Source organism: Malaclemys terrapin, chromosome 2 (genome assembly GCF_027887155.1).
Source record: "Malaclemys terrapin pileata isolate rMalTer1 chromosome 2, rMalTer1.hap1, whole genome shotgun sequence".
NCBI classification, from domain to species: domain Eukaryota; kingdom Metazoa; phylum Chordata; order Testudines; family Emydidae; genus Malaclemys; species Malaclemys terrapin.
This window is the reverse complement of record NC_071506.1, coordinates 101,110,275-101,121,689: the sequence shown is the minus strand read 5'-3', so window position 1 is coordinate 101,121,689 and position 11,415 is coordinate 101,110,275. Positions and strand designations below refer to the sequence as shown.

Genomic DNA, 11,415 nt, shown 5'->3' with positions numbered 1-11,415 from the left:
TGTGTTGAAATCTTTCTAATACTCACTGGGAGGCACATGCAGTGGCAACAAGTGCAATACTGGAGTCCTAATCAAAGATTGGTCTTTAGAAAGTATAGCTAATGCATCCACAATCACAAAAGGGAGAAACTATACAAGAGGCAGAAAACATTGCAAACAAGATGCAAAAACTACAGTTTGTATTCATGTTGACCATGTGAAATGAAATTTTACAACACTTTTTTACCACACAAGTCAAGCTCTCCAAGAAAAATAATTGGATTTGAGAACCTGTGCAGACCTCTGTCAATCACTAGCAGACCACTTACACACTTTGAGGAATGACTTCAAAGAAGCCCAGTCCTAGGGATCTGAGCTAGTTCAGGTTGACCCTCTATGCCAAAAGTCCTTTCTTTGTCTGCTGGACCTCTTCAGCCTGGTCTGAACCAAAATATGAAATTTCCCCCAAGAGGTGGTATTTTTCTGGAGTTGTTTCTGTCCTTGGTTTTGCAGATACAGAAGCTTGAATAGTCCTGGGGCCTGCAGTATCTGGCACACTTCTTATAGAAGCACAGAGACTTATATTGAAGTTTGTGCTTCCAAGGAGTGTCATCTGTTCCATTTTTAAAATTACTGAACTTTAATTGTAAAAAAGGTGAGACTGTTCATATGCTCAACGGTAAACACACAAGTCTTTGCAAGATTGTAGTCAAACTTTCCTTATAAATATGCTCCTAATTACAAGATTTAAACTGGGAGAGCAATCCTTTTTTGGGAGAGATTTTTATAAGGTGTTTTAAGTCAAAGTAGTATTCAGTGTTTCCTAAATCTAAAATGAAAAGAACTTTGTATGGGCTAATGTTTGAGATACTTCTTCCTTCCCCAGTTTTGCGATCTAGGGTTCTTCTCTCCCTCTCTCCTCCCCTCCGCTTCTTCCCCCCCCCCCCCTTCATTTCATGGTGGTGGTATAGTATTTTGTTTTGTTGGCTTAATTTTTAGCATGCTCGTGCTGCAATTTTGATATTAAAGGGCTGCATTGTGAACCCCTTTTTCCTATTGGAAGTAAGTCATCACACTGGCTTCAATGGGACTAATTGTGCAAATAACTGCTCATCAATGAGAGTGATGGCTTCACAAACTGATCCCAAATCTTCAAAGGCTTCTGCTTGTTTTTATTTATCAGAGATGTTACCTAAACATTTGTCTTTGATGTTGTAAATAAAGTGGGTAATGAGCAGTACCACTAAAAATACGGAATTAGTAGGAGGGCTGCATACCCTAACTTTCCACCTGTTAAGGCCTAAACATGGAACATAAGGTAGGACAAAGACCCAAATAGACTGACAGCAGAAAAATAATAGCCTAAAGAAGCTTAGGTGTTAGTGTGTGACTGATTTCCTGATTTTGCAATTCTGAGTAAATTTGCAATAATAACTTTTGTTGTGATCTCTTGAGTATATTTCATAACAAACCACTGTTACTCACGTTTATTAAGATAGTACAGGAAAAAGGTTCTATATATACCAGTCTCCAAAGAGCAGTCCTATGCAACATTCATCTCATGCAGAAGTTATACTACTCAACTTACATATTTCAGCTGATATTATTTATGATTTTGTAAGCTAGACGTTTCTTTACATTTTACTAAACTCCAAGCCCTCAGTTTGTTCCACTTCCCTAACTTGTTTTGTTCCTTCCTTATCTTTGTTTTGGATAGTAGCATTCCAGGTACTGACCTGTGAAGCTACTTCCCCAGCTTGTACGAAGATAGGAAACTTGTCAAAAATTAAGATATAGATTCGTTCTATCGGCTTGTGCCAAATGCTTGCTTCAGCAAAGGCAAGGTAGTATGGGATACATAGCATAAATGAACAAGATCAGGGTATAGGCCACATCCGTGTTATATACACACATGGAGTATGCTTTAACCACAACTATGGTATTATGTGTATAGGGTGTGCTGATAATACATATTTATTATATATATTTTTTTATACCAGCAACATATTAGTCAACAAGCCCCCAACTCAGGCTTGGCTTGGCTTTTTTTTTTTTTTTTTTTTTTTGTGTTTAAAGACACTTAAGGTTTTGATTTGCTTTGTGTTTGTTTTGACCTTCTAGGATCAGTGTTTTTAAACTCTTCTCTACACATGCAAGGGCTAGAAGTTTGCTGAGCCTCTCACTACTCTTAGTTCTGGAACTTTAAGACACACCCCATGTTGTATGAGGCTAGCAATAAAACCATGACTTATCAACATGGGATCCTAAAAGCAGCAGTTCCATTACACTCAGGGCTGGTGCAACCATTTAGGTGACCTAGGCAGTTGCCTGGGGCACCATTTTCTTCAGCAGCACCCGCGACAGCCGGATCTTCAGCCACCCCCCTTGCCACTGGCATTTAGGTGGAAGGAGCTGGGGCAATAGAGTGCGGGGAGGACCGCCTGCAGCAAGGGGCCGGGGGGAGCAGTATGCAAGGGAACTCCCCACTCTGCCTCCTCCCACGTATGCTGTGGCTGCTTCACTTCTCCTGCCTCCCAGGCTTGCGATGCCAGAGAAGTGAAGCAGCCACGGCATGCTCAGGAAGGAGGCAGGGCTGGTGGGGGGAGCTGCCGGGGGGGGGGCTCAGAGCAGAGGGGAGAAGTGCCTCGGTGGGGGCTCAGGGATGGCACAAGGTGGAAGTTTTGCCTAGGGCGTGAAACATCCTCCCACCAGTCCTGATTACACTCAATTTGATTACAGGTGCTGTAGTTAGTGGGATACATGTCTGCTGGTGCTGAGGGGCCTTGATTCGAATATGAAAGATCCCCTGTGTCAGGACAGTAAATGCATTCACTGTGCCCCTTGAAGATCTGCACAGAGCACTACACCGTGTGTGTGCTTTATTTACTACAGAGCTGAGATCTATTCCAATCCTAGCCTTACCTGTGTGTGTTTCCTTTAAATGTGAAGTATATCATTTCCCCTCCCCCCCCCCTTTCCGCTTCCTTACACACTGCACTACCTATGACAGGTATCCGAGGTTTCTTCTGCCTCCCTTGCCCAGCCCCAGAAGGACTTATCCGACTGCATGGGCCATTGCTTTCATTTCCCATAATGCTCTTGGATGTCAACTACTCTATACTCGAAACGCTGAGCCGCGAGCCAGGAGCTTCATCTTGTCTGTGTCTTTCTAGTTCTTCTTCCTGGTTTGGAGCGGCGCAGCAGCCCCGCCCAGCCCTGAAATGACACCCGCGCGGCCCGCCTGAGCCCAGGTGCCGCACATTACCCCGGCTCTCTGGCTGGAGCGAGGCGGCGGCGGGTGATTTTACCTTGCGGCCCGGGGACCTGGGGGAGCTGTCTAGGGTGGCGACGGCGGCTGGCTGTGGCAGGCAGGCGCCCGCTACCACCTTGGGAAGAACCTGGGCGACAGCAGCAACGCCGGCAATTGTATCTCAAACCCACAAAGCCGCAGCTCCTCGCTGAGCGACGGGAGCGCTCAGGGTTTGCTAGGGGAGCGAGGCGCACAGCTTCGCTTGGGGGTCGGAGCTTTCCCCCCGCCCCTCTGTGCCTGTACCCCCCGCCTGGGTGGGTTGCTGCGGGGGGGGTCTCCCCCCAGTGTCGCTTTCCACGTCGCCTCTCCGCTGGTGGATGCCGCAGAGCCCGGAGCCCGAGAGGACACGCTGGGTGCGTTGTTACTGTTTTTCATGCCTTTGGCTCTTTCAGCCCCTCGGGGGGTGCGGGGCGGGGGTGAATGCCCATGCCCGGCGGCGGCACACGTGCCTGTTGTTCCCCGCGATAGGCTCTTCATTAGCAGTGGGCGTGGGGAGGGGGTGGTATTTGCCTCCCTGCCCTCCCCTTTATTAGGTGCCCCCCGCCCCCGGTCACAGACAGTCGCCGGGGGGAGGGAGGCCGGCCCCTGGGATTCCTGCGCGCCGGCACAGGTGGGCCCCAGCGCTGGGCAGGTGCAGGTCCCGGCTTCGCTTCATTGCTCAGCGGCTGCTAAGGGGTAAAGCACCGTGCTGGTGTTTCCAGCCGTTTGGCCCGCTCCTGCGCTGGTAGCAAAGGTGTTTCCGGGAGAGGCCCGCCAGCCTCGCTGGTGCCCCGGGGTGGAGGGCCGGGAGCAGAGCGCCGGGGCCGGAGAAGGGGCCCACACGGAGGGGAGGGCAGGTTCTGACCCGCTGCTCGGCCCAGCGGTACGGGGTGTGTGTGTGTTGGGAGCGGGGAGCGGCCCCCAGACGTGGCTCAGGCTGAACTCGCGCTACGCTGCCAGCCCCACCAGCATTTTGGCTTCTGCTGTCAAACCGACGACCCGGCCCCGGCACCACCTCGGGGCGGGCCCGGTGATACAAGCCCGAGAGGCTGAGGGATCACGCCCGTGGGTTTCCGGTTTCGGCTCAGGGCTGTGTCCGGACGGAGTAAAAACGAAACAAAACAAACCCCTCGCCTAGCGCAACCAGCTGCAAGCGCCAGCTAATGAGGGGGCGGGGCCGCCCGCCTGCCACTGCTGCCCAGCTCACCTGGCCGCCTCCGGCCACCCAGAGGCTCGCTATGCGCTTGAACTTTACTTGATACTTTACTTACAAAGCTACTGGGCTGCGTAGCAGGAACGTGCTTGTCCCGCCCTCGCGGATAGCTGCCGAAGGGTGGTGTATCGCCCAGTGTAAGTGCATTTGCGGTTCCTTCTGTCAGCACTAGCAGGAAACGCACTCCCTTTTGGGGTCTTTGAATGCTTACGTGGTGGCCTTTGCTTTCTCTCTTGCTGTCACAAGTGTTTTCTGTTTGTGTGTTGCACTGGGATCTCTGGTAGGGTGAGCCTCTATAGTAACTCTGGTTTATTGCATTGCTGTCAAACCTCTCACTCGAGGATTTATTTGATTTTTGTTAAGTGGCTCATGCATTTGTAGCTGTGGACTTGGCAATTTTAAAGTATTTTTGTGTTAACCTGTTCGTTCTGTAGCAATAGTAGGTATGTTGATCTTACACTTACAAATAACTGGTACTGATATTCAGGAAGTCAATGTGATTTTTTTTTTTTATCCTTAGAGAGGAAATGATAAATGTGTATATTATTTAAAATCAAGTGCAGAGGGGAGTGGATCCAGCATCCAATCCAATCTTTCAGCTGATCAGATATAAAGTTACCAAAAGAAAGTGCGTAATAAAATCACCAAAATCAGAAACACCAAGGACTTGATCCTGCATCAGTGGAGGTTTCCCTCTCACTTTATTGGGAGCAGGATTGTCCCTCAAGTGATAAGAATAAATTAAAATGTATTAATTTTATATGGATTTTTACAATATTAGTTTAACATTTTGACACTGCTGAGATTAATAAGATGCATGGAACACTGCTACGTCACTATGGTACATAAAGTGGTATAACTGTTGGACAGCCCAGCACAAGGACTCGAAATTCAAGAGTGGGAGGAAGAGGTTGAAGTGCTCAGTCATACAAGATGTATAATAATGGACCAGTAAAACACATCTCTTACCTTAGTACAGTATTGATTTGTGTTAGCAGATGAGCTGAAAATAAAAACTCCAAAGAAGACATAAAAATATCTCCAAAGTAGTTAATAATTGGTAAGGAAGATGTTGGCCACAGCTGCCAGGAGTCATGGATTATATATTTTTCATACATATTTTAAACTAATGACTTTTTTAAATACTAATGAGCATTGAGAAAGTAGATGGGTAACTGGGTAGGTGGATGGATGGATAGAGGGTTGTACAGATTTTACTGAGAGCCAAGAGAATATAGTATAATACTGCACATGTGACAATTAGAGGATCACAAATGAATAAAGAAGAACAGGAGTACTTGTGGCACCTTAGAGACTAACAAATTTATTAGAGCATAAGCTTTCGTGGACTACAGCCCACCTCTTCGGATGCGTAAAGAACTGTTTAAATTAGTGCCTTAAGTGGACTTACATTAAGCTTTGACCATATTAGACCATAGATCAAGCAGTTAAAGGAAGCTGATATGTCATGAGAAAAAGACAAAGAATAACTGTCTTTTATTGTTTTGTTATGACAACTCTGCAAAGGTGGGAGAAACTCCATAAATAAAATGTAATGTTATTTTATTAACCTAACTTGGCCTATAACAAGTACAATGCAAAAAACAAAAGGGGAAATACTTAAGTTAATCGTTTGCCATGAAAACCAAAAAATAATTGAGGCCTAGTTTTGCAAAAATAGTTGGATTATAACAGTAACTAGTCACAGTTTGACTTGGCATCGTTGCCTTGGCTGTTTCCCAAAATCTACCATGTTAGTCTTAATGACTAGACATTCCAATATGCTCTTGTTCAAATCACTAATACGCAAACTGAGCTGTTTAGTCTTGGATGCCAATGAGAATTCTCAGAACAAACTTGTTCTCTCTTTGGACTTTCATTCCTAAATGGTGACTCCTAAACCCAGTTCCATGTGCCCATTGAATGAGAAGCAATGCTTTGGTTCACAGTCACCTAATCACTTGTATCCTCTTCAAAAAAAACACAAGTACCGTAATTACAAGAAGTACCTGTCACCACTCCCTCCATATATAATACTTTTCATCCATAGATTTTTTTTAAAGTGATTTACAAACATGGGCAAGTATTATTTCTGTTTTCACTGATGGGGTAACAGATCTTAAATGATTTGTCCAAGGTTCCACAATTACTCAGTGGCAGAGTCGGGACTAAATTTCAGATCTCCTGACTCTAAACTCTATGATCAATGCAGTAGGCCTCAACTACAGCTGTCACCAAAATATAGATATGAATAAACTACAAATGCAGAGAATCACAGTGCTGCATATATTAAACTTTTTGCCAAATATTTTAGACTTGCAAACTTAGTGACACTGGTACTGATTACATTAAATTAAAAAAAAAATCTGAGAAAGAGAGAGAGAGAAGAGAGATTTCCTTGAAAGATATTAGTGTTTCAGGTAACCGAAACCTAGATAGCTTAGGCTAGGGTTGTCTGAGATCATTGCAGATTGGATCTGCACTGTGACCTGGCTCGCTTTTCAGTTACAGCTTACTGATTGTTTTTCTTAATACTATCGTGTATTGTCACTGGTGGAAAGGTTGACTGGCATTGTGACTTTTATTTCCTTTGCTAGTTATGAATGTGGTTGAGTAACTTTTTAAGTTTTGTGTCTAGTTCAGTGTGTACATGTAATGGCTTTTATTTAGAGATGGGATGGATATACCGTTCTTGCTCACTTTGTACACAAATTCCAAGTGAATCCTAAAACTAGTGAATCATGTCAGACTAAATGATTATACTAACATCTGCGTGCAGCGGGGACCATTGGCATGCTGTGTTGACCCTTTTTGTATGTGGGAATGAGAAATCTGCATCTCCTCTTCCGATGAGCTAAAGGAGAGTGTATATGCCAGGGAAGAGCAGACAAGCTGGGGATAGGGCCAGGTAAATGAGCCCTATCCACTCACTGTCCCAGCAGAGATTTCCCCAGAAGGATATTATAACTCTAAATTGAATTCCCTAGAGAAATCCCAAGTCTTCTGTGTCCTGTCTCCTGCTCTATGTGGGAGGTAGAAGAGAAATTGTGACAACATCAGCAAGTGAGCAACTGGACCTCACAGCTCCTCCCTTGTGCCATGCCAGACTCCTCTGTGCTAATTCTCATGAGTTCTGCACACTGGAGGACATCAATACTGCTGAGGACCTAGAATATACTAGAAGGTAAATGGTGCTACAGTGATGGGATCAGGCAGGGGAGCTAATGGGTCTCCCCAGGGGAACTCAAATTTCTTTTCTCTTCCTCCAGTCTCTGTGGAGAAAGGTGGAAACTTGAAAGAGTCAGGAACTCGGGTCTCATTGCTGCAGATACTCATTATTCCCTTGTGTGGTAGTTGTGTTCAGAACTCAATCTAAAATATTCATTTGGCCATTGTTGAACAGGAATTTAAAATAAAAAGTTTCCTCCCCCAACCTCATTCTGTCCCCCACCAAGACTTTTTTGCCCTCAGTTTAAAAAAAAAGTTTGAAAAAGTTGAGAATTCACATGGGTTTAGCCTTTAAAGAGTTTGTCTATCCAGTCCGCAAAAGCAAGCCTCCCAGCTCGGGTCGACTGCTTTGGGCAGGTGGGGCTCATGAGAATGCGCTAAAGATAGCTGTGTAGACAGAACTTTGAAGTTATGGCTTGGGCTCTGAAACCTAGGGAGGGGGGATGAACAAGTGCCTTGGCGAATGAATAAATTGATTAAAAAAAAAATCAAAGTTCTAAGCATTCAAAAAAAATCATATGCTACTCAATTTTCTGCTAATGTTTTACCTTTCAAAGAGCTCCAGAAGCATATCTGCTAATATATGAACATACATATACGTTTCATACATCTAAACAAATACAGCTACATTTATTTCAGATGAATGTGCATTGGCTTTTAGGGTCAATTATGCAAACACACACAAGCAAAATCTAGCTGAAATTAATATTTGTTTTTCTTTAGCACCAGAAGTGTGAAGTGTAAACAAAAAGTAACAAGTTTTTTTTTAAAGCCTCTTTCCATAAGCATTTATAGTCTAAGACCCAAATGCATAGGGAATCAGTCCCATTGAACTCAATGGGACTAGTCTGACGTATAAGAGTTTGGAGGCTCCGTAGCTAAGGACCTAATCCTGTCGGATTTACTCACATGAATAATCTTTTCTCATACAGATTGTCCTGCTGAAATTAGTGGGGCTATTTTGGAGGGGTAGGTTCTGGACCAGATCCTTAATTAAACAAAGGACATTAACGGATGAAAAACAAGAGGGTAGGGAAAAGATTGCCATTACAGATATAATTTTATTATGTACATCGTTTGTTGATGTCATATTTTTGAAATATTGGTTTGTTAGGTTTTGAATGCAGTGGAATACTGTGTTTTAGGGCTTGAAGGAGCCATATTAGGAATGAAAGCAGAAGTGGGATCATCATTGGAAAAACTAAACAAAGAAGTGAGCTTTGAGAGAGTTTTTTGAAGGATTAGAAACTGATTGTATTATGCACAGGATCCGAGAGGGCATTATTTATTATCTCAAAAGGGTGCTAGGCGGTTTTGTGCAGGTGAAACAACAAAGTCCCTGCCCTGAAGAGTTTACAATCTAAGGCTATGTCTACACTACACACCTTTTAGCAACACCGCTGTCAAGAAGATGTGAGTAACAGTAGGGGGAAATTAGTATTGGGGGGGAAAATAGATGATGGCATATATCACATTGGTAGTTCATGTGCCAGCAATGCCCCTTTGCCATGTACATTGGCGAGATTGGACAGTCTACGCAAAAGAATAAATGGACACACATCTGACATCAGGAATCATAACATTCAAAAACCAGTAGGAGAACACTTCAGTGTCTCTGGTCACTCAATAACAGACCTAAAAGTGGCAATTCTTCAACCAAAAAAACCCTTCAAAAACAGACTCCAATGTGAAACTGCAGAACTGGAATTAATTTGCAAACTGGACACCATCAGACTAGGCCTGAATAAAGACTGGGAGTGGTTGGGTCATTACAAAACCTAAATCTATTTCCGCCAATACTAATTTCCCTCTACTGTTACTCACACCTTCTTGTCAACTGTCTCAAATGGACCACTCTCATTACCACTTCAAAAGTTATCTTTCCTCCCATGGTATACTGCTGTTAAGTGAATTGTCTTGTTAGACTGCTCCTGTATTTTCCACTTCATGCATCTGATGAAGTGGGTTCTAGCCCACGAAAGCTTATGCCCAAATAAATGTGTTAGTCTCTAAGGTGCCCACAAGGACTCCTCGTTGTTTTTGCTGATACGAACGAACACGGCTACCACTCTGAAATTAGGGTAGAGGTAAGCATGTGTTTTAAATGCTTTGTTGATTTGGGGCCTCAGATACTGGAATGATGGGTTTGGTAGAAAAGCCTAGTTAGATTATATTAAACCTCAGTGATAAATTTGCAATAATATATCCATGTTGTATTAATGCTTATCCCGTGGGGCACGTTAGCTGCTGCAAACAGTTTAAAATGCAAGACAATTCAGTGGTCGATAGAAAAAGCCAAGCTGTTTTTTTTTGAGACCCTGATCAAATTCCTACTGAAGTCAGTGGTACTCTTTCCATAGACTTCAATGGGAATTAGATTGTTGTTGTTTGTTGTTGTTGTTGTTGTTGTTGTGTGTATTATGCGAACACCTAGGGTCCCCAGTCATGGAGCAGGGCCCCATTGTGCTAAACAATGTTCAAACATAAAACACAGACTGTCCCTGACCTGAGGTGCTTGCAATCTAAGTGTAAGATGAGAGACAACAGGTGGATGCAACAAACAGATTGGGGAAGCACAGGAAAACAGTGAAACAAAACTGATCCACATGATGAGCACACCAGCTGCTAAACCATTGTCAAGTTTTTTTTTTTTTTTTGTAGGCATCATGGTAGATGGGAGTTTTTAAGGAAGGATTTGAACAAGGGAAATGAGGTGGCTTTGTAGATGGTTACAGAGAGCAACCCGAATGCATGGGGGGCAGCATGAGAGCAAGAGCAAAGGTGCTTGTTTGGAAATTAACAGATGGGTGGTGAAGGCCACTATCCTAGGCAAAGCAGAGTTGTGAGTAGACTTCTTGATAGTGTACAAAAGATGGTAGGTGGAGCAGAGAGGTTGTAAAGAGTTTTATAAATTAAGACATAGTTTGTCTGATGTAACAGAGAAGAGTGAGCCAGGGAGAGGAGTGATGTGATTGAAGCAACAAATCTGAACAATGACATATGCAGCAATGTTTTGAATAGATAGGTGGCATAATATGAGATTGTCAAAACCAGAGAAAAGGAAGTCGCAATAGTAGACACACAAGATGATGATGAAGCTGGATGAGAGTTTTAGTTGTGTGGACACAGAGGAAAGGCCATAATCTTAGAGGAGTTATTCAGGAAAATGCAGCAAAATTAACACACAGCCTGAATGTGAGGATTGAGTTGACAGTGACACCCGGATTATGGCCTGATTTGACAAGGAGGACAGTGGGCATTATTTTTTTTTTTAACGAGTGTGTCATGAGCATGGAAGTATGTCTCCTGGAATGGTGGCTGAAGCATGAAGGGGCATAGGAATGTTTAGCATATCTGGCACGTAAACACTTTGCAATGCTGGCTACACAAGTCCCATGCAAACGCCTGTTCTCACTTTCTGGTGACATTGTAAATAAGATGTGGGCAGCATTATCTCCCATAAATGTAAACAAACAAACTTGTTTTAGCAATTGGCTGAATGAGAAGTAGAACTGAGTGGACTTGTAGGCGCTAAAGTTTTACATTGTTTTGTTTTTGAGTGCAGTTATGTAACAAAAAAAATCTACATTTGTAAATTGCACTTTCACAATAAAAGATTGCACTACAGTACTTGTGTAAGGTGAACTGAAAAATACTGTCATTTTACAGTGAAAATATTTGTAATAAAAATAATATAGAGTGAGCA

General features: G+C 43.5%; 1 protein-coding gene across 7 annotated transcripts in view; it reads left to right on the top strand.

The window, feature by feature from the left end:
* Positions 1-3,038: 3,038 nt before the first annotated feature.
* The window catches only part of MBP (myelin basic protein), a 188,018-nt gene continuing 179,641 nt past the window's right edge, over positions 3,039-11,415 (top strand). For 2 of the 7 annotated variants that reach the window (XM_054021217.1, XM_054021212.1), the window contains exon 1: positions 3,875-3,964. The gene's annotated coding sequence lies outside the window, so the exon portion shown is untranslated. Of the gene's footprint in view, positions 3,643-3,838; positions 3,965-4,394; positions 4,619-11,415 lie in introns of those variants that run through there. The other 5 variants (XM_054021211.1, XM_054021216.1, XM_054021215.1 and 2 more) reach the window with 5 other exon arrangements.